Source organism: Benincasa hispida, chromosome 11 (assembly GCF_027475165.1).
Source record: "Benincasa hispida cultivar pf3 chromosome 11, pf3_genome.v1.1, whole genome shotgun sequence".
Classification (NCBI taxonomy): Eukaryota; Viridiplantae; Streptophyta; class Magnoliopsida; order Cucurbitales; family Cucurbitaceae; genus Benincasa; species Benincasa hispida.
This window is the reverse complement of record NC_143488.1, coordinates 46200106-46222554: the sequence shown is the minus strand read 5'-3', so window position 1 is coordinate 46222554 and position 22449 is coordinate 46200106.

Here is a 22449-nt window from a genome sequence, read left to right as displayed (position 1 = left end):
GATGCACGAACGACGCTACAAGGTAGACCTTTCCGGGATCGTCCCTAGGGTGATTAAATGTGGGAGTCGTAAGCCTTTACGGAGCCATTCCTATGACGATTAAGATACACGAACGACGCTACAAGGTAGACCTTTCCAGAATCGTTCCTAGGGTGACCGAATGAGGGAGTTATAAGCCTTTGCAGGGTCCCTCATGACGATCAGAATTTTCGAACAATGCTACAAGGTAGACCTTTCCGGGATCGTCCCTAGGGTGACCAAATGGGAGGTTGTAGGCCCCCTTCTCCCCTTTCTCACATGACGATCAGGAAGCATGAGCACGAATGGGGATACAGTAGGTAGACCATGCCAGGGTCATCCCTGTGTGTATCAAAGAGTCAGTCACGTGGCTGGACATTTCTACAACAAAAAAGAAAGAAAATTTTTTATTACAAAACAAAGCTTGTGAAAGAGGAAACCCACCCTTTAAGATTATTGACAGGTTGATGAGATTAAAAAAATAGTTTTTTTTATGCTCCATTGAGTTGCACTTTAACTCCTATAAAAAAATGGTAAGGGGACAAGTTAGTAAAAAAACGAGAGAGTGATGATGGTTGCAACTAAAGTTAAAAAAAGAAAAAAAAAGAAAAAAGAGAGTTTTGCTGAAGAAAAAAAAAGAAAAGAAAACAAAAAAAGGAGCTCGAAATTTTTAATTTGGTTTTGATTTTTTTTTTTGAGAAGTTAGATTTGATTAAAAAAAATGAAAAGGAAGAAAAAAACAAGAAAAAAAAAAAACAAAAAAAGGGAAAAGAAGAAAATAAACGAAAAAAAAAAGAGAAAAAGAAAAAAAAGAAGAGGGTCAAAATGGGGACGATCCCAATTTTTTTCCTTTTTTTTTTCTTTCACACTACCCTGTAGATTGATGGGATAAGAATGCAGTAGGCCTTGAGTCCTATTTATAGGGAGTCCACTCAATCAAGAATCAAATTAGAAAATCTTAGATTTGATTAATTCTAGATTTTATTTGGTTAAAAAAAATTTATTTCAAGCCCCAAATCTTATCTTTGATTAGTTTTCCTCCCTTCCTTTTTCTAAAACTGTTGGCCATGTACCAAAAATTTTTCATTAATTAAGTTTCATCTCCAAATCAAATTAAACTGGGGATGAAACTTGAATTTTCATTTTTTTTAAAGTTTTCATCCCCAAATCAAATTAAATTGGGGTGAAACTTGAATTTTCATTTTTAATTCCAAATTTATGAGTTTTACCTCCAAATCAAATTAAATTGGGTACAAAGCTCAAAGGTTTTTTTTTTTTTTTTTTTTTTTTTTTTTTTTGTAAATTTGGCCATATCCCAACTTTCTTTCTTAGAACCAAAATTTTAAGTTTTAACCTCCAAATTAAATTAAATTAGGGATGAAACTTGAATTTCATTTTAAATTCAAAATTTTTAAGTTTCGTCTCTAAATCAAATTAATTTGGGATGAAACCTGACTTTTTTTTTTTTTTTTTTGTTGAGAATTCCTACATTTTATCTCTCCAAATCAAATAAGTCCGAGATAACGATTGAGATTTTATATAAATTAAAATCTTGACCGTCCTCTATTACAAATTTTAGTTAAACTTGTCACTAAATTCACGGTTTAATTAAATTGGGAGCATCAAAGTCAAGACCGAATTACTTGCATCTGGATGTTGGCTTTATCTTTTTCGAGATTCATCCACCTACATTTATGCACAAATCTCGAAAATGGGCATTTGTTGGAGAGAAATTTCGGACCAATCACGGATCCCCATGTCATTTATTAATTAACGACGAAATGCCAAAGTCAACAAATCTGGGACAAGTTAAGAGTCGATGTGGGTCCCAAATTGGAATTGAAGATGAATTCTGATGATGTCATGTGTTCCCGTCATGAACGATGGATTGAGTAAAATTAATTTCGCCCAATTTGACGTTATAATTTCAACATTGGTTCAGTTACACCCAAATATGGCTTAATTTGGGTCTAAAATGCTAAAATAGGCCCAAATCCAATTAATTGGGCCTAAAGGTCAGTTCCAAATTCAATTAATATGGCCCAAAGGTCAGGTCCAAGTCCAATTAATTGGGCCCAAAGACCAGGCCCAAGCCTATGAGGCCCGTTATAGAACTCTATAAATAGAAGAGCTCTTCTCATTCCAAAGGTTAGCAATTCTACATTCCAAAGAGCTTAGAGGGAATTCTCTACAATCAGAAGACATTGTTGGGATTGGTGTCCTAATTCTCCTGGAGTCTCGTTGTTTTGTAAAGATACACATTGTTCAATGAATAAAATAAGTGTTATTTAATTCTGACATTTACTCATATCCAATAAACAAAGCTCCTTGGTTATCTTATGTGAACTTAAGCACGTATATGTGATATACAAGTAGATCATGCCTTAAGTGATAACCTAAATAGGTCTATAGTATAAGGATTAAGGTGGGATACCTGATCCTGGTGACACTACGGATACGACCCGTTTTGTAGAGGTTTGCAAGTGTTGTAAACTACTACATATGGTTGATCCTGACCATTCATGTGGAGACGTGAAGCGGGGGTGTCCTATACAAAGAGTTTGTATAAGACCTGAACCACGAGACGACTAGACTCTGTATATAACGCCGTTCATACTAGAGACTTGCATCTCACCGAAATGACCATAAGTGACACGACCTCAATCCTGAGTGTTTTGGGAACTCCTGCCTTTAAGGGCGGTCCTTTGATTAGTACGGGTGAGAGTGGCCAAATTGTCAACTCAACATGCCTACCTTTTTGGGGACTTGTCTGATCTGGGAGTTGGAAACTCAATCCATAAGATGGAATTCACTTCTTTCCCAAAGTAGGGATAAGTAGAGAGATTGCTTCTTTAAGGGCTGATTCCGTGGCTTGAACATAGTGGCCACAACTTCTCTTTGGAAGAGAAGGCTTAGTCATAGTAGGACTATGACTTATGTTCATTAGAGGGATCAGTGGTACTTAAGGAAACATATGTAACTATAGAGGCATAACGGTTATTGACCCAGCTGTACTTACGAGCGATCTGTGAAGGGTTGTCGCACTGCTGATTGGTTAAGATGGACACATAATATATCTGTGGTAAGAAGAGTTCAGCTGTCGGTCTTTAGTGGAGTGCCTGACAGTTAACGGATGGTGGATCTCATGACTAAAGAGTTTAGTTAGTTATTCACGTACTGTTGGAGCTTTAGAGCTACAGGTCCATAAGGTCCCCTTGGTAGCTTGGATTCAGTTGAGGATCAGTTCTTGGTGTTGATTTGAAATGTTCAAATTGACAAGAGGTATTTTGATTATATATGATATAATCGGTATGATATATAAGATACATATAGTGGAGGATTGATGTAAATGAGATTTACATTAAGTACCATAGAATAGAAAAAGAACTATGGTTTATATGTTTCATGAGATGAAATATTAAAACTATAGGTTATAAATATAATATGATAAGTTGGTTATATTTTATATTTATAATAATATTAATTATTGGATAATTAATTCATTTTCTTTTAAATAACCAAAGTAGTGGGTGGTTATTGGATCATGGTAACCGTGAGTTTAAAAGAAAATTGGCTTTCCTATTTGAAAAAGAAGTTTTACAAAAGTTTGAAAAGGTTTTGAGTTTTCTCTCCATGCAAAAGAGACTCATGAAGTCATCAAGTAAATTCAGATTTACTAAACGAAGGTTGGGCGAGCTAAACGATCGTGCAGTGTTTACTAAACGATCGCATAATTTTGCTAGATGATCGCTGGCCCAAGGTAAACGATCGTGTAGTGTCTGTAGGCGACAGACCGAGCTAAACGATCGCATAGCTTTTGCTAGATGATCACATAGCTTTATCTAAACGATTGGACATCGACCTATACGATAGGTTAGCCATCTCCCACTTGCCCAGTCGTGTACACGATCGTTGTTTCCTCTGTTTGTCTGCCTCATACCAAGTCCGAACAAATCCCACCCTCAGAATTCTCACACGAGAATACCAAGGCTGCTTGTTGGTGGTGTCAGACTCAACTCGACACCGTTAAGGTTTTCTGGAGGCCATTCGTGGTGCTGTGGAGGCCATTCGTGTTGCGGAGTTATTTGTGACCGAGGAGATCGTTGAGGATGAGCACGAAGTGTTCATGCGCTGTTGCGGTCGAGTAGATTGAGTGTTCGTGGTTGCTGATTGTTCGAGTGGTCACGCAATGGAGCGTGGAGACGTATTTGAAAATGTGTGTAGAGTTTTCCCTGACTACATTTGTAGATATTCATGATGTAATTTCTGGAATTATTTGTATAACCACTTATCTGAAGTCGACTGTAAATATATGTTCATTCATGATTGTAATTTGGAATATTGTTCTTCCGCTGCTCATGAAAATCCCGAATCCGATTTCCTTCACCTTTGACTCCTGAAGCTGACCACGCTTGAAGATTTAAGTCCTTTTAAGATACAAGCGTTCTGAAGACTGAAGTCCTTTGAAGATACAAGCATTCTGACCATGCTTGAAGACTGAAGTCCTTTGAAAATACAGGCATTCTGAAAGCATAAGTCCTTTGAAGATACAAACATTTTGAACACGCTTGAAGACTGAAGTCCTTTGAAGACACAAGCATTCTTCCAAGACACGAAGCTCAAGAACATCCACACGCCCCGCTTCTATACATCAAGCATATGCATTCAACCAAGAGAAAATTAGAGGATCAAACACTAGATATCGAACCACATCGTATCAAATTAACATCAACATTAACACCAACTTAAGTTCAACTCCACGAAACAAGTTTCTCCGGAAGCCTCGTGTGAACAGTAATCCTCTAAGAAGATCAACAAGCCTGAAGGTCGATCATCCAAGAAGACCAACAAGCCTAAAAGCCGATCATCCCAGAAGATCATCAAGCCCAAAAGTTGATCATCCAAGAAGACCAACAAGCCTAAAAGCCGATCATCCAAGAAGATCATCAAGCCAAAAAGCTGATCATCCAAGAAGATCAACAAGCCTAAAGGCCGATCACCCAAAAAGATCAGCAAGCCCAAAGGTCGATCGTTCAAGAAGATCAACCCACTTAAAGATTATAGTTTATTTTGAAATCATCAAAATACTATGTATTAAAGATTGTACTCACTTTCCACAAAATTAATACAAATACAAAGTTCAAGTTCCATGAAATAAATTTCTATTGAAATCTCGTGCGAACAGTAACAACACAACTAATGAGTTATTACAGTATTTTTAACTTTTAATTTGCACGACTTTTTTTATTTTTTTAAAGAAAAAGTATAATAAGAGTAGGAGATTTTGAGCCGCAAACCTTTTGGTCACTAACACATCCAAATGTCAATTATACTTGTTTTGGCAATTTACAAATTTGATATTATTATATCTTCCAATTTAAGTATTTTTCATTTGTTTATTTTCCTCTATTTTTATTTACTTATTTACAAAGAATTAGCGATACTTTTCTTCCTATTTTAGCTAGACTTTAAAAAAAATTATTTAGAAAAAATTACTTTTTTGGTCTCCGAGTTTTAAATCTTGGATGCGTTTGGTCTCTGGGTTTTGAAAACACATACTTTTTTAGTTCTTAAGCCTTTTTTAAGGGACAAACTTAGGTGTAGTTGGGCTGCACCCATCTCGTGTGTAGGCCCTGCTGCACCAAATGAAAAATTGACACACATTAACTTGTGGCTAAAAGAAAGGAAGTTGAGACTTAGATGCTCTTTTAAAAATAGGTTCAAAAGATTTCTAAAGTGATTTTTTATTCGTAAAATTATTTTTCTAATTTAAAATAATAAAAAATATTGCATAGACCTTTTAAGAGTGAAAAGTTATCTTTTGAAAACTTAGGGACTAAATGCACATATCCTAAAAATCTAGATGATTAAAAGCGTACATTTTGAAAATTCAATAACCATATATACATATTCTTCCAAATTTGGAGACTTAAAAAGGTAATTTTCCCTTTTGTATATATGATTTTGAACTTATTTTAAATGTAATCAAGTAAAAATAGTTTTAGATCACCAACGGATATCTAAGGGTATGTTTGGAATACATTGTCAAGTTTTAATTGAAAAATAAATCATTTTGAAAGAAATTGAAGCGTTTAGCAATCGCTCAAAATAGCTTTTCAAGTGTATTTTAATCCATTTTTATCAAAAGTATTTAAATAAAAATGTGTTTTTTGAAAAACAATTTTTTCTTAAGTCAATTCAAATAGACCTTAAACATATTCACCTATAAAATATTAGTTGATAACATTATTAGTTTTGAGCTATTTTATTATACAACCACAAAAATTTGATATCTAGAAGAAGAAAAAAAAAAATAGAGGAAAAGGATGCAAAAAAAAAAAAAGTGTATGTAGTGGGCCGTTTTCACATTACTACGACCCAGAAATTTGTAGACTTAAAAGGTAATTTTCCCTTCTGTATATATGATTTTGAACTTATTTTAGATGTAATCAAGTAGAAATAGTTATCGATCACCAATGAATAGTCTAAGGGTATGTTTGGAATACATTGTCAAGTGTTTAATTTAAAAGATAAATTATTTTGAAAGAAATTGAAGTGTTTGACAATCACTCAAAATAGCTTTTCAAGTGTATTTTAATCCATTTTTATCAAAAGCGTTTAAATAAAAATGAGGACATTTCAATGCTTCTTTAACATTTGGAGGCTCCACTTCAATATATTCAACTGAGAGGACTTTAGGCTTAAAAATCTCATTCTTTCCTCTTGTGACCATTGGATGTTGATTAACAATAGAAGGTAGGATCGACAAAGGTGCAAGAGTAAATGTTCTTTCATTTTCATTTGGATCATGGGTAAATGGTTGCAAGTTATTTGGAGAGACAGTTTGGGGACAAGATATAGAGGGTGATTCAATTGATGTATTTTCAAGTATAGGTGATTCAGGTATAAGTGAGACAGTGATAGGATTATTTGAAGGAATAGAAGAGGGAGATGAGTTGTTGGGTATTTCATTTGTACTGTGTAACAGGGCAAGTAGTAATTGTTGAGGTTGGATTAGTCTGGTCATTGATGACAGGACATAAAGTGGATGAGTTTGGACACGTATTAGTCTGCTGATAGGTCTGTAAAATGGGCAGATAGGTAGATATAGAAGATTCGTTTGACTAGGACTCATTTGATTTAACACAAGATGAGGTAGAAAATTTGGATTCATCGAATAGTACATGTCTCGAGATATACACTCTACCAGATTGGGATAAACATCTATATCTTTTATGGACAGAACTATATCCCAAAAATATACATGGAGTAGATCGAGGATCAAGTTTGTGTTTTTTATGGAATCTTAATGATGGATGACATAAAAAACCAAATGTTTTTAAGAATGAATAGTTTGGTTTGGTGGCAAAAATATTTTCTAAAGGAGATGTTTGTTGATGAACTAATGTAGGAAGTCTATTAGATAAATAGACTACAGAGGAAAAAGCATCATCCCATAAATCTAGACTTAGAGAAGAATGAGATAATAAGGCTAGACCTTTTTCTACAATATGCCTGTATTTTCTTTCTACCATGCCATTTTGTTGGGAAGTATGGGGACATGTCATTCTATGTTGAATACCTTATGATTTTAGATAAAGGATGAAGGAACGAAATTCACCCTCTCTATCAGTTTGAAGACGAAATATTGAACAATCTAGAAGTTTTTCCTCTGTTTATTTAAAGGATAAGAAAACATTACATGTTTCATTTTTAGTTATAAGAAAATAGATCTATGTCTATCTTGAGTAAGCATCAACAAAGATAGTATAGTATTTAAATCCATTCCTAGAGGTTTGATATGATGGTCCCCAGCATCAACAAAGCTAATATAGTATTTAAATCCATTCCTAGAGGTTTGATATGATGGTCCCCAAATATCAGTCATGATTAGAGTAAACAATTTGAGAATTTATAAATGAAAGATTATGACTCTTAGCAATAGCACATTCATGACAAACAGAGAAGTTTTTTTTTTTTTTTTTTTTTTTTTTTTTTTTTTTAAATTTGAATAGGAAATGTTACATGTGGTAAGAATATGTTTGACAGTATTCAAACTTGGATGTCCTAGTGTAAAACCCGAACCCTAATTACTTTAAGTAAGAGTAAGTAATGAGATGTCTCCTAATGAGTTAAATGAAGCCATGTTTTAGAAGGGTTAGAGGATGGAAGCAAGAAGAAATAAGCTCTTGTGTAGCTAAGTGTAAACCCCGAATTCTAAGTTCCTAAACAAGTATGTTTAGCCAAAGGAATGATATATTAAATATTTAATAAGTGAAAATTCATGTCATTTATAGAAGTTGTGGAGAAAGGAAAAGAAAAACATATTAAATAAGGAAACTCACTTATTGGTTTGGCACGTGGTGATTAATCCTTGAATTTGGGAGGCAGCAGGAAGATTAAAAGGAAGAGGAACTTCGAAAGCTTGGTTTCGGCAATCTACATGAGAAAATTTAGTGAAATCGATGTTATTTGAAAGCTGGGAGAATCTAGTTTTCAAGGTTATCTTGTCGGAGAAAGATTACAGGAGAAAAAGAACAGAAAGTGATGAAATTACAGAAGAGACAAAATCTCGGGTTAATCAGGGCCCGAGGTGAAGATTGGAAGCTCTAGGCCAAATTATAGGGAATTTCTGGCTGAAATTTTAAGGTAAGAAAGGCTCTTTTCAAAATTTACTTCAACCATACCCAAATTTACTTTAAATACAATGGATGCCCAAAAAACTGGGACAAACAGACTCAATATACTTGTTATCTTTTTTAAAAGAGAAAAAGATTTAACTCACTTCTCCAAAAATACATTGACGAGTATTTTTGTAAAAGTGAAGCTTTTATCGTAGAATCTCGAAAGCTCAAATTAATGTTGAAAAATCGTCGGAGCATGAAAAATTGAATAGTGCAATGTCGTGGAGGTTGAAAGTCAGGTCAGAAGTTGGGTTGAAAAAATCGAACAGACGGGAGTTTGATCGATGAGAAAAATAGTATATAAGAAAATCAAATACACTAGCAAACTCCCGTATTCGTTTGGCTCAATATCTTCTATTTTGCTAACTTCACTCAAAATATTACTTCAGCACTACACCTCGTTAAATGACATGGTCTCATTCATATGCTTATTATGCATTCCATCATCAAGCATGACCTTCCTTAGCCTAACTGAGTTTTGTCCTACTTTTACACTTAACTACCCAAGAGCCAATTTCTTCTTGCTTCCATCTCCTATCCTTCTTAAGACAAGGCTTCATTTAGCTCATTAGAAGACATCACATTACTTACTCTTACTTGAAGTAATTAGGGTTTGAGTTTTACATAGTGTAAATTTAAATATTCAATTTAAATATATTCATTATCTTTCCCAATAAATAATGAAATTTAAAATATAAATGTAATATTTATATAATAATAATAATAACATAACATTAGGTAACTATACTAAATAAATAAGTAAAATCTAATTGAGGCAGGGGGTGGGGCCGGGGCCGGGGAGAGGATGGGAAATGCATTCCCCATTCTTGTCCCCGTTGAGCTCACTGGGAATTTTTTTCCCCCACTCCTTCCCCCATTTCCCACCTAATCAAGGAATCCCTGCAGGTCCCGTCCCCATGGAGAAATTGGACATCTCTATTTACAAATGAGCTTGAGACATGAATATGCAAAATTGAAAATTCATGAATATTAGATGTAAATTTTTTTGTGCTACTTCCATATTAGTATTATCTTACAAGTAATAAAGGAAACATAGAGTCGAGAGTATTCAGTTTTTGCACAATTTGTAAGAATTATACTTTTTTAACCTTCAAATTAAGAGAACACAACAATTCTCATTATTATCTATTGTAAGTTTTCATTTGTTTCATAAAACCTACTTAGCTAGGTTGCATTTGGGATCATGTTGGAAGCATGTAAAAGTAATTTGAAAAAATATCATAAACGTTTATTTTGGTGTTTAGTAATTAGATTTTCCTATAAAATGTTATACAAAATCACTTTTTAAATCTTTCGATTTCCAAAATCTCATATTTAAATAACTTCTCGAATTATCAAATAATCAAACATATTTTTAACAATTCTTTTCTCGATTTTTAACGATGTGTTGTTGTTTTTTTGTTTTTATTTTAAAGTTCTTTTATCTTTGTCATGCAACTTTTTAGAACTACATGATTACAACATCACTTAATTGGGATGAAATTTAAACAAAACATCAAAGTGTGATTTTCTTTGCATCATCAACAATACGAGTTGTGATTTTCTTTGCATCAACAACAATACTTTTTTTTTTTTTTTTTTTTTTTTTTTTTTTTTTTTTTCTAATAGTCGTAATCATCTTCTTCCAATTATCATTTTCTTTTTACTTCTTTTCATCCCATTTGCGCTCCAAACTTTTTGGGCGACTTTTTTCTTTCATAATTTTTAAAAATATATATGTACTATATGGTTAAGATTTTTCCAAAATTGGATGAAGTAGAAGGATTATGGTTTTTTAAATATAGATGTACTATTGTAATAATTGAGAAATAGAAAAGTATTGCTTAATTATTGAATATTGAAATGAATATCTACCCATCAAAACTAATGAGGATGTAGCTCACATATTAGAGTGATCACTTTACATGTGAGAGGTATGGGGTTTGATACCCCGCATCTCCAAAAATTTTATAATTTTTTTATTTTGAAGTCTTCTAAAGTTTTTGCTATATTATTTCTTTTTTGCTGGCCTTTTAATGTTCTTGCAATTCCAACCCAAATAACTGTGGCTCCACACCCCTATGTAAATTTCCATTTATGTGTTTAGTCCTTTTCTCTCTCTCTCTTTCATTTCTTTCAAATCTAACATACCCATCATGTTCCTATCCTGTTAGCCTCTTTTTTAATTTATTATAATAATTTAATATTACATTATTAGTATTATTCTTATTATATTTAAATTTCAAGTTTTATTGTTTATGATCAAGATAATGACTAATGAGTATATTTAAAATGAACAAAAAAAATTTATTTTTGACAATAGTCATCTTAAAGTTATCATCATCTTGAAGCTATCATCAATCTCTAAATGAAATTTTATACGTTAATTATTCTTGGTAATTTGGTAGGAATGATCCTAGGGTTAATCTATTCAATATAGATTTCTAGTAATTATGCTAACAAAATGCCCTTAGGTAGTGGGAGACAATTCATAGTGTAGGTGGGGATGGCTTGTGCCTGAGCCTTGATCAAGACTTCTTTGCCACCAAAAGAAAAGAACTTTTCTTTCCATCATTGGAGAACCTTCTACACACGATCTTTGAGAGACCAAAAAACTTAGCATCTACTTTTACATTTGTTTTTTTTTTTTTTAAAGTAGGATTTTTTTAATCGAAAAGCTTGAAAAACTTCACGATCCATGTTTAGAAAACTTAGCTTCTACTTTCCATTTTAGTACATTTGTTTATGCCATAAAAAATTATAAAAATGAAAATAGAAAAGAAATGAAAAGGTAACAACACAACCAATGAGTTGCTACAGTATTTTAAACTTTTAGTTTGCACGATTTTTTTTCTTTTAAGAAAAAAATAATAAGAGTAGGGGATTTTGAACCGAAAACCTTTAGGTCGCTAACACATCCATATGTCAATTATATTTGTTTTAGCAATTTACATTTGAGTATTTTTCATTTGTTATTTTTCCTCTATTTTTATTTACTTATTTACAAAGAATTAGTGATACTTTTCTTCCTATTAGCTAGACTTTAAAAAAAAAAAAAAATATTTAGAAAAAATAACTTTTTTAGTCTTTGAGTTTTAAATCTTGGTTACGTTTGGTCTTTGGGCTTTGAAAACACATACTTTTTTTAGTTCTCAAGCTTCTTTTGAAAATTTAGGGACCAAATGCACATATCCTTAAAATCTAGATGATTAAAAACGTACATTTTGAAAATTCAATAACCATATATATATATCCTTCCAAATTTGGAGACTTAAAAATGTAATTTTCCCTTTTGTATATATGATTTTGAACTTGTTTTAAATGTAATCAAGTAAAAATAGTTTTAGATCACCAATGGATAGTCTAAGGGTATGTTTGGAATATATTGTCAAGTGTTTAATTGAAAAATAAATCATTTTGAAAGAAATTGAAGTGTTTGGCAATCGCTCAAAATAGTTTTTAAGTGTATTTTAATCCGTTTTTATCAAAAGTGTTTAAATAAAAATGTGTTTTTTGAAAAAAAACTTTTTTCTTAAAGTCAATCAAAATAGACTAAACCTATTCACCTATAAAATATTAGTTGATAACATTATTAGTTTTGAGCTTTTTTATTATACAACCACAAAAAATTGATATCTAGAAGAAGAAAAAAACAACAATAGAGGAAAAGGAAGAAAAAAAAGGTGTATGAAGTGGGCCCTTTTCACATTACTACGACCCAGAAATTCAGAGATTTAAAAATGTATATATGGTTTTGAACTTATTTTAAATGTAATCAAGTAAAAATAGTTATAGATCACCGATGGACGGTCTAAGGGTGAGTGTTTAATTTTAAAAAATAAATTATTTTGAAAGAAATTGAAGCATTTGGCAATTACTCAAAATAGCTTTTCAAGTATATTTTAATCTTTTTTTTTTAATAAAAAATGTTTAAATAAAAATGAAGACATTTCAATGCTTCTTTAACATTTAGAGGTTCCACTTCAATATATTCAACTGAGAGGACTTTAGGCTTAAAAATCTCATTCTTTCCTCTTGTGACCATTGGATGTTGATTAACAATAGAAGGCAGGATCGACAAAGGTGTAGGAGTAAATGTTCTTTCGTTTTCATTTGGAACACGGGTAAATGGTTGCAAGTTGTTTGGAGAGACAGTTTGGGGAAAAGATATAGAGGGTGATTCAATTGATGTATTTTCAAATATAGGTGATTCAGGTATAAGTGATACAGTGATAGGATTATTCGAAGGAATAGAAGAGGGAGATGAGTTGTTGGGTATTTCATTTGTACACTGTGTAACAGGGCAAGTAGTACTTGTTGAGGTTGGACTGGATTGGTCATTGATGACAGGACATAACATGGATGAGTTTGGACTAGTAGTAGTCGACAGATAGGGCTGGCAAATGAGCAAATAGGTAGATATAGAAGATTTGTTTGGCAAGGACTGATTTGATTTAACACAAGATGAGGTAGGAAATTTGGATTCATCAAATAATACATGTTTCGAAATATACACTCTGCCAGATTGGGATAAACATTTCTATCCTTTATGGACAGAACTATATCCCAAAAATATACATGGAGTAGATCGAGGATAAAGTTTGTGTTTGTTATAGAATCTTAATGATGGATAGCATAAACAACCAAATGTTTTTAGGAATGAATAGTTTGGTTCGATGCCAAAAATCTTTTCTAAAAGAGATGTTTGTTGATGAATTAATGTAGGAAGTCTATTAATTGAATAGACTGTAGTGGAAAAAGCATCATCCCAGAAATCTAGACTTAGAGAAGAATGAGATAATAAGGCTAGACCTGTTTCTACAATATGCTTGTGTTTTCTTTCTACAATACCATTTTATTGGGAAGTATAAGGACATGTCATTCTATGTTGAATACCTTGTGATTTTAGATAAAGGATGAAGGAACAAAATTCACTCTATCCATCAGTTTGAAGACGAAGTATTAAATAACCTAGAAGTTCTTTCACTGTTTGTTTAAAGGATAAGAAGACATTACATGTTTCATTTTTAGTTCAAAGAAAATAGATCCATATACATCTTGAGTAAGCATCAACAAAGCTAATATAGTACTTAAATCCATTCCTAGAGGTTTGACATGATGGTCCCCAAATATCAATCATGATTAGAGTAAACAGTTTGAGAATTTATAAATGAAAGATTAGGACTCTTGGCAATAGCACAGTCATGACAAACAGAGAAGTTTTTATTTATTTATTTATTTTATTTTATTTTATTTTATTTGAATAGGAAATGTTACATGTGGTAAGAATATATTTGACAATATTCAAACTTGGATGTTCTAGTCTATTATGCCAAATATCAAGTATGGAAAGAATAAAAGACTGATTTGTATTACAATTTGTGATTGATGCATGAAGAACTTGAGAGTTGTCTCTTGGTGTTGAGCTACAGGTAGAAAGTGATCTTTGGGATTTAGCTTTTTCCAATTAAAATTAATATAGTCCATCAACAAGATTGCCTTTGAGAAGAATTTGGCCATTAAGATCCTTAACAAAGCAAATATTCGAGTGAAATTCAAAATAGACATGATTGCTTTAGCTAATTGGCTGACACTTATAAGATTTTTGGTTATTTTAGACACATGAAGCAAATTTGTAAGTTGAAAGATAGTATTTGAATGGTTATTGTTAGAAAAAGAGGATTTCATAAAGGAAGATCCAATATGAGAGACATTCAAACTTGCACCATTGCTTACAACCACCTTGTTGTCGCTAAGATATTTTGATCCAAATGTCAGAATTGATGCATCATTTGTGACATGATTGGTGACTCCTGAGTCTGGAAACCACTGATTTTCCTTGTTGAATTCATTTTGGATTGATAAAGTGTTGATAGATGAAGAACTTTTATTCTGTACTTGTTGATTTGAATGTGTATTCTGTCCATTTTGATTTGAGGTTGGTCCATGAAGCCATTTTTAAGAAGAAGATAACACTTCAAGGTTGTGTGCCCGAACTTACCACATACTTGACATTAAGGTTTTCCATTATTACTCTAGAAATGTTTGTTTTGCTTGCCCATTTTGATTCTTGTCGCGTCTGTTGTTATCATTGTTGTTCGATGGATAAGTCAAAGGAGGTGTCTGTTTGGTTTGATTTTGCATGGTCAAGTTGACTGAAGGTACATATCCATCAGTATTTATCGAGTTGTGTCTTTCAATTCGATTTTCTTGAGCCAGCAACTGAGAATAGATTCTTTGTAGTGAAGGGTATTTGTCTTTATCATTGATTACAGACACAGTGGAGTCATATTCATGACCTAATCCAGCCAAGATGTGCATAACGTGATCTTCGTGGGAATTCTTCTTCTAGTCACTTTTAAAGAATCGACTAGGGTTTTGATTTTTTGGAAGTATTTTTCCAATTTCATATCCCCTTTTTCATTGCTTCTAATTTACATTTTAAATCAAGAACACAAGCCATATTGCGAGAAGAAAATCTTGCATTTAATACATTCCAGACTTCTAGAGATGTTGAACAATCCAGCATTTCAGATAGAATATCTTTTGTCATAGCTCCAAGAAGCCAAGAAACAATGAGACTATCTTGAAGATGCCGATTCAGTCATAATATACTTCGGTGGAGCAAAAATTTCACTATCGATGAACTTTTCGAGTCTACGACCTCTTAAAGTTGTGGTAATTTGAAGTTTCTAGGAGAGGAAATTGCTTTCATCAAGCTTCACTTTAGTGATTTTACTTCCCGGATTGATTACTTTGAATGGAATTGAAGAAAAAATTGTTTCACCAAAAGATTGATCTCTGGATAGGGAATCCATTATCGAAAATTTTTTTGCCCAAAATTCTTGTCATTAGACTTCAATCTCTGATACCATGAAGAATTTCTAAACAACAGAGATGATCACAAAAATGAGTTCAATTTTTTATATTGATGTGAAATGATCAACACAGTGGCCTTATATAGATGGCTTACTGTGAAAAGAATAAATAAACTTAGCAACTGACTCATAGAGACTAACATACTTCTCAAACTAATTAATCAGTTGTAAATAATGTAAAATACATAATGAGTACATTCTCATAGAGAAGCTTTAGTGAGCTCTCTTAATAGTACCCAATCGCCTTCACACCCAATTCTGATCCGATTGTTAAATTCATTGGAAACTAATTTTTGGGAATCCGAATCGAAATCAGAATGGAGGGAATTTTTTGTGGGGGAATGGTTGGGGTTCAAAAAGCAGAGGAACATGATTGTCTTCCGACGACAATCTGGATCTTTTTTTTTTTTTTTTTGGGAAATTGAAGATGTTTATAGTTTTTTTTAAGTTCATTAATAAAACAATGAGTTTATGTTCTTATAGGGAACCAATGTGATCATTTGCTGATGTGGAAGCTGTTACGAAATTTCGTTTCTATTTTTTTAATTTCAATTTTCTTTTTAAAATCAAAAGTAATTTTCTTTCTAGTTGCCTTGTGTCAGGGTCATGCTTGTCCAGGGCCTGTTGCCCATGGCCGCATGCCCGATCCAACCCCCTTCTAGCATACTTTCATATCTTGTATTGTATTAGTTTAGTTAGCTTGCTTTCTTTACATTTTCATTGTAAGTGACCACTCACCTTTTTGCATATGCAAGGGAGCCAGTTGACTTTTTGTTCAGAATGCACTATATGGAGATAAGACTAACCATCACTTCCTCATACCCGGAGTAGTACTCTATAAAGCTCTTGTTGTTGCTTATTGTTTTCTAGTTTACTACAATCTTTCTTTCTTTATTCACACTCACAAAAACTTCTTACGAAAACCTTTTCTCCAAACCCATTTTCTAAAACTGTTTTCCCTAAAACGGGGGTGGAGGTTGCGAAAGGCACTCGGTGTGCCACCGGCAGTCCGTATTCGAGTTGGCTGACTTGTTCGTGAGCGGGAACAAGTGCCACACAATCGCTAAGAGAAGCTTCCGAAAGAGCGATTGTGACAGTTGGTATCAGAGCCAGGTTGGCTCACAGAGGGAAGATTAGTGATCATGTTGGCGACGAAGAACCTAAACAAGTCCCATGTGAACAGGTTGGTAGAGATGGAAGAGCAAATGCTCTACCTGAGAGAGGTCCCGGATAGTGTCCGTTTCCTAGAGACTCGGCTACAAGAAGTTGCTGAGAAAGCAGATGGAATTGATGCGGTAGTGGGTCGTCTAGACGGATTACCCGTCAGAGAATTGATGATGAGGGTAGAGACCCTCGAGACTAAAACAGCACGGTCCGGCAGCTTTGAACGTGGCGATAGCTCACCGGGCTCTGTTGCCCACATAGAGGAGCGCGTCAAAGAGTTGAATGGCTCCTAAAAAGCAATACTTTAGATGGTAACCGATTTGTCTGAAGACTTTCGATCGGCCCTTGACGTCGTCAGAGCCGAGATAACGGATGTGAGTGCTAGGGTGAATCTCACCATCCGAGCGGTAGGGAACCAAACCTCATCCAGGGGAGCAATGGCAGTAAGCCGAATAAAAATCCCAGAACCGAAACCCTTCTGTGGGGTGCGAGAAGCAAAAGCCCTGGAAAATTTTATCTTCGATCTTGAGCAATACTTCAAAGCGACGAACACAGTGACTGAAGAGTTGAAAGTCACACTAGCAACGATGCATCTGGCTGAAGATGCAAAACTGTGGTGGAGATCACGATTTACAGACATACAGGAAGGACGATGCACTATTGATACTTGGGACAGATTGAAACAAGAACTTTGCTTGCAGTTCTTCCCTGAAAATGTCGAGATCTTGGCTCAACGAAAACTCCGAGAGCTGAAACAAACGGGTAACATCAGGGACTACGTAAAACAGTTTGCAGGACTCATGTTGGACATACGAGATATGTCTGAAAAAGACAAGGTATTTTGCTTTGTTGAAGGGCTGAAACCATGGGCAAAATCAAAACTATATGAACAGAGAGTACAGGATCTCCCCTCTGCCTATGCGGCAGCTGAACGGCTATACGACCTTAGCACTGACTCGCAAGATGTGAGGAAGCAGTCAACTTCCTCAAATGAGGGAAACAGAAACAGTCGTTCCAGTCCTCCTAGACCTGGGGGAGGAGACAAAAACATGGGGGGGACTGTAAATCATCCCAACCGAGATCAGGAAACAACTGACGGGGGCCGCCACAACAGCATAACAATTACATTCGCCCCCTGTCTTGTTTCATATGTAGAGGGCCACACAGGGCAGGCGAATGTCCAAATCGAACCGCGTTCAATGCTTTTCAATCCACATTAGCCTCTGCCTCTGAAGACAAGGCTGAACTGAAGAAGACGGTAATTGAGCCAGCTGTAGAAATTGAGAATCCCAGGATGGGGGCATTGAAATTCTTATCTGCGCTTTAAAAGAAAATGGGAAAGGCGACAGAGCCACTAGAGAAAGGACTCATGTATGTGGATGCTTGGGTCAACCAAAGATCGGCCAAGAACACTGTGGTCGACTCTGGGGCCACCCATAACTTCATGGCTGAAACGGAAGCCCGCCGCCTGAACTTGATCTGAGAAAGAGATGAAGGGAAGATGAAAGCTGTGAATTCTGCAGCCCTACCGATTACAGGGATAGCGAAGAGAACTCCGGTGAAGTTAGAAGACTGGAAGGGCCTCGTTGACTTCGTGATTGTCAAGATGGATGACTTCGACGTGGTATTGGGGATGGAGTTCCTACTTGAACATAAAGTCATACCAATGCCCCTCGCCAAATGTCTAGTCATTACCGGATCTACACCCACCGTAGTTCAAGCCAGTATCAAGCAACCAAATGGGGTGAGAATGATCTCAGCCCTCCAATTGAAGAGAGGCCTGGCCCACGATGAACCCACGTTCATGGCCATCCCGATAGAATCAGTTGAATCCACTGAAGAGAAGATCCCCCAAGACGTTCTATTTGTCATGGAAGAGTATCGGGATGTCATGCCTAAAAGCTTGCCCAAGTCCTTACCCCCACGAAGGGGGATTGACCATGAGATTGAGTTGTTACCAGGGGCAAAGCCGCCTGCCAAGAATGCATATCGGATGGCCCCGCCAGAATTGGCCGAACTCCAAAAACAGTTAGACGAATTGCTAGATGTAGGATTTATCAGACCGGCGAAGGCCCCTTACGGAGCTTCAGTACTATTCCAGAAGAAGAAGGATGGAAGCCTCCGGTTGTGCATCGACTATCGAGCCTTGAACAAGCTCACAGTCCGCAACAAATATCCCCTTCCCATCATTACTGACTTATTTGATCGGCTTCACGGCGCAAGTATTTCTCGAAGCTGAACCTACGGTCGGGATATTATCAGGTCCGAATGGCTGAAGGAGACGAACCTAAGACGACCTGTGTCACGAGATATGGAGCCTTCGAATTCCTTGTGATGCCCTTTGGCCTCACCAATGCTCCAACAACTTTTTGTACCTTAATGAACCATGTGTTTCATGAATACCTCGAAAAATTCGTCGTAGTGTATCTCGATGACATTGTGGTCTATAGTGCCTCGCTGGAGGACCATCGACATCACCTCCAACTAGTCTTCGAAAAGCTGAGGAAAAATCAGTTGTATGTAAAGAGAGAGAAGTGCTCCTTTGCCCAAGAGCGCATAAATTTCCTCGGCCACGTGATTAAGTGTGGTCGGATTGGTATGGAAGAGGGCAAGGTGGCCGTGATCAAAGACTGGAGGGTACCATCATCCGTGACCGAATTACGATCCTTCCTCGGACTAGCCAACTACTATAGGCGGTTCGTAGAAGGATTCTCGAGAAGAACAGGGCCATTAACCGAACTGTTGAAGAAAGATAGCCAATGGAGCTGAACTCCTGAATGTCAAGCCGCCTTTGAGGGCTTGAAGAAGGTGATGATTGAGGGGCCGGTCCTCGGAATTACCGACGTGACCAAGCCATTTGAAGTAGAGACTGATGCTTCTGACTTCGCGTTGGGCGGTGTCCTCCTCCAAGACGGACACCTCATCGCGTATGAGAGTAGGAAACTAAATGATGCCGAACGGAGGTATGCCGCCTCCGAGAAAGAGATGTTAGCAGTAGTTCACTGCTTGAGGACCTGGAGACAGTATCTCTTGGGGGCCAAGTTCGTGGTCAAGACGGACAACAACTCCATTTGCCACTTCTTCAACCAACCAAAGTTGTCGTCGAAACAAGCACGGTGGCAGGAGTGTCTAGCGGAGTTCGACTTCCAATTCGAACATAGACCGGGGAAAAGTAACCAAGCGGCCGATGCTCTTAGCTGAAAGAGCGAACATGCAGCCTGTGCATGTTCGCCCACCTACAAGCAAGTACATTGAGTGCAACAGTACGAGAAACTGTCAAAACTCACTTGACAAACGACACAGCGGCGCAGGATACAGTTGGCCAAAGAGGGGAAGACACGCCAATTTTGGGTGGAAGATGATCTACTATACTCCAAGGGCAATCGCCTTTACATCCCCAGATCCGGGGAGTTACGAAGGTCACTGATGAAGGAGTGTCACGACACACCGTGGGCAGGACATAATGGTTGGAAGAGGACTTCTGCCCTTCTGAAATAAGGCTACTATTGGCCAAGCCTTCGAGACGATGTCATGCAATTTACCAAGACTTGCCTTGTCTGTCAACAAGACAATGTCGAAAGGGCGAAATTAGCGGGTCTGCTGGAACCCCTACCTGTGCCCTCTAGACCATGGGAGAGCGTGTCTCTCGACTTCATTACCCATTTGCCTAAGGTGGGAGAGTTCGAATCGATCCTTGTTATCATCGACCGGTTCTCAAAATATGCCACTTTCATCCCAACGCCGAAAATATGCACAGCTGTGATGACTATCCAGCTGTTCTTCAAACACATCATGAAATTATGGGGCGTCCCTGCGAGCATTGTTAGCGATCGGGATGGAAGATTCACTGGGACATTCTGGACAGAATTGTTCAAAATATTGGGGTCAACATTGAATATCTCCTCTAGCTATCATTCCCAAACTGACGGCCAGACGGAATGCTCAATAGTATGCTCGAGGAATATCTGCGTCACTTTATCGACGCTAGGCAGAAGAACTGGGTCCAGTTGTTAAATGTGGCTCAGTTCAGCTTCAATAGCCAGCAGAGTTCCGCGACCGAAAAAACGCCCTTCGAAGTGGTGTGCGGTAGACAGCCACTCATGCCACACTTGGTGGACCACCCTTATGCAGGCAAAAGTCCTCAGGCACATAACTTCACTAAAGAGTGGAGCAAAACCTCTGAGATAGCTCGCGCCTACCTAGAAAAAGCATCAAGAAGGATGAAGAAGTGGGCTGATAAGAAGCGGAGGGCCCTCGAGTTTCAAGCCGGGGACAAGGTCCTAATCAAGCTACGACCGGAACAGTTTCATTTTCGAGGCCAGAGAGACCAACGGCTAGTAAGGAAATATGAAGGTCTAGTGGAGGTAATTGCGAAGGTCGGGAGAACCTTATATAAGGTTCAGTTACCCTCATGGATGAAGATTCATCCTGTCATCCATATGAGTATCCTGAAGCCCTATCATCCCGATTCCGAGGACGAACAACGAAACATGCTAAGGCGCCCACCAGTCATGATGAAGAACTCCGCTGAGAAAGAAGTTGCACAATCCTGAATAAACGTACGCACCGTATTGGAAGACCCAGACGAGAACTGACAGAGTTCTTAGTGAAATGGAAGGATCTCCCCGACGAAGAGATCAGTTGGGAGCGGGCTGAAGATTTGAAGAATGCAGCTCCAGCCATCGCAGATTTTGAACAAGGTCAGTTGACGGGGACGTCAACCAATTAAGTGGGGGAGAATGTCACGGTCATGCTTGTCCAGGGCCTGTTGCCCATGGCCGCATGCCCGATCCAACCCCTTTCTAACATACTTTCATATCTTGTATTGTATTAGCTTAGTTAGCTTGCTTTCTTTACATTTTCATTGTAAGTGACCACTCGCCCTTTTGCATATGCAAGGGAGCCAGTTGGCTTTTTGTTCAGAATGCACTATATGGGGAAAGACTAACCATCACTTCCTCATACCCGGAGTAGTACTCTATAAAGTTGTTGTTGTTGCTTATTGCTTTCTAGTCTACTACAATCTTTCTTTCTTTATTCACACTCACAAAAACTTCTTACGAAAACCTTTTCTCCAAACCCGTTTTCTAAAACCGTTTTCCCTAAAACGGGGGTGGAGGTTGCGAGAGGCACTCGGTGTGCCACCGACAGTCCGTATTCGAGTTGGCTGACTTGTTCGTGAGCGGGAACAAGTGCCGCACAATCGCTAAGAGAAGCTTCCGAAAGAGCAATTGTGACACCTTACTTCTGCCTTTAATACAAAATGAACATTGTTCAATTTTATGTCTATACATGTTCCTGATCCAAGTGATAGTAGTTTTTGATAGTTTTGTTGCTAGTTGTAAAATAGTAATTAGAATTGTCATTCTAGCTTGTGTAATTATGTTTCCAGCTTCTTACTCAGACAAATCCCCAAAATGGTAGGCATATTGAGTCGGCGAATTTGGTCACTCTCACCCATACAAATCAAAGGACTGTCCTCATAGATCGGAGTTCATAATTCACTCAGAATTAAGGTTGAGTCACTTATGGTCATCCTATCGAATTGTTAATGTTTTCAACCTTCCAAAAGGTATTCCATATTTGCTTTAAGAAAATTTCACCAAACGAACTGGCCTCACTAGAATGAGTCAATTAAAAAGTAAGAAAATAAGAACTTTATACAAAAAAAAAAAAAATCTCTTATGATAAGGCCCCATATAATC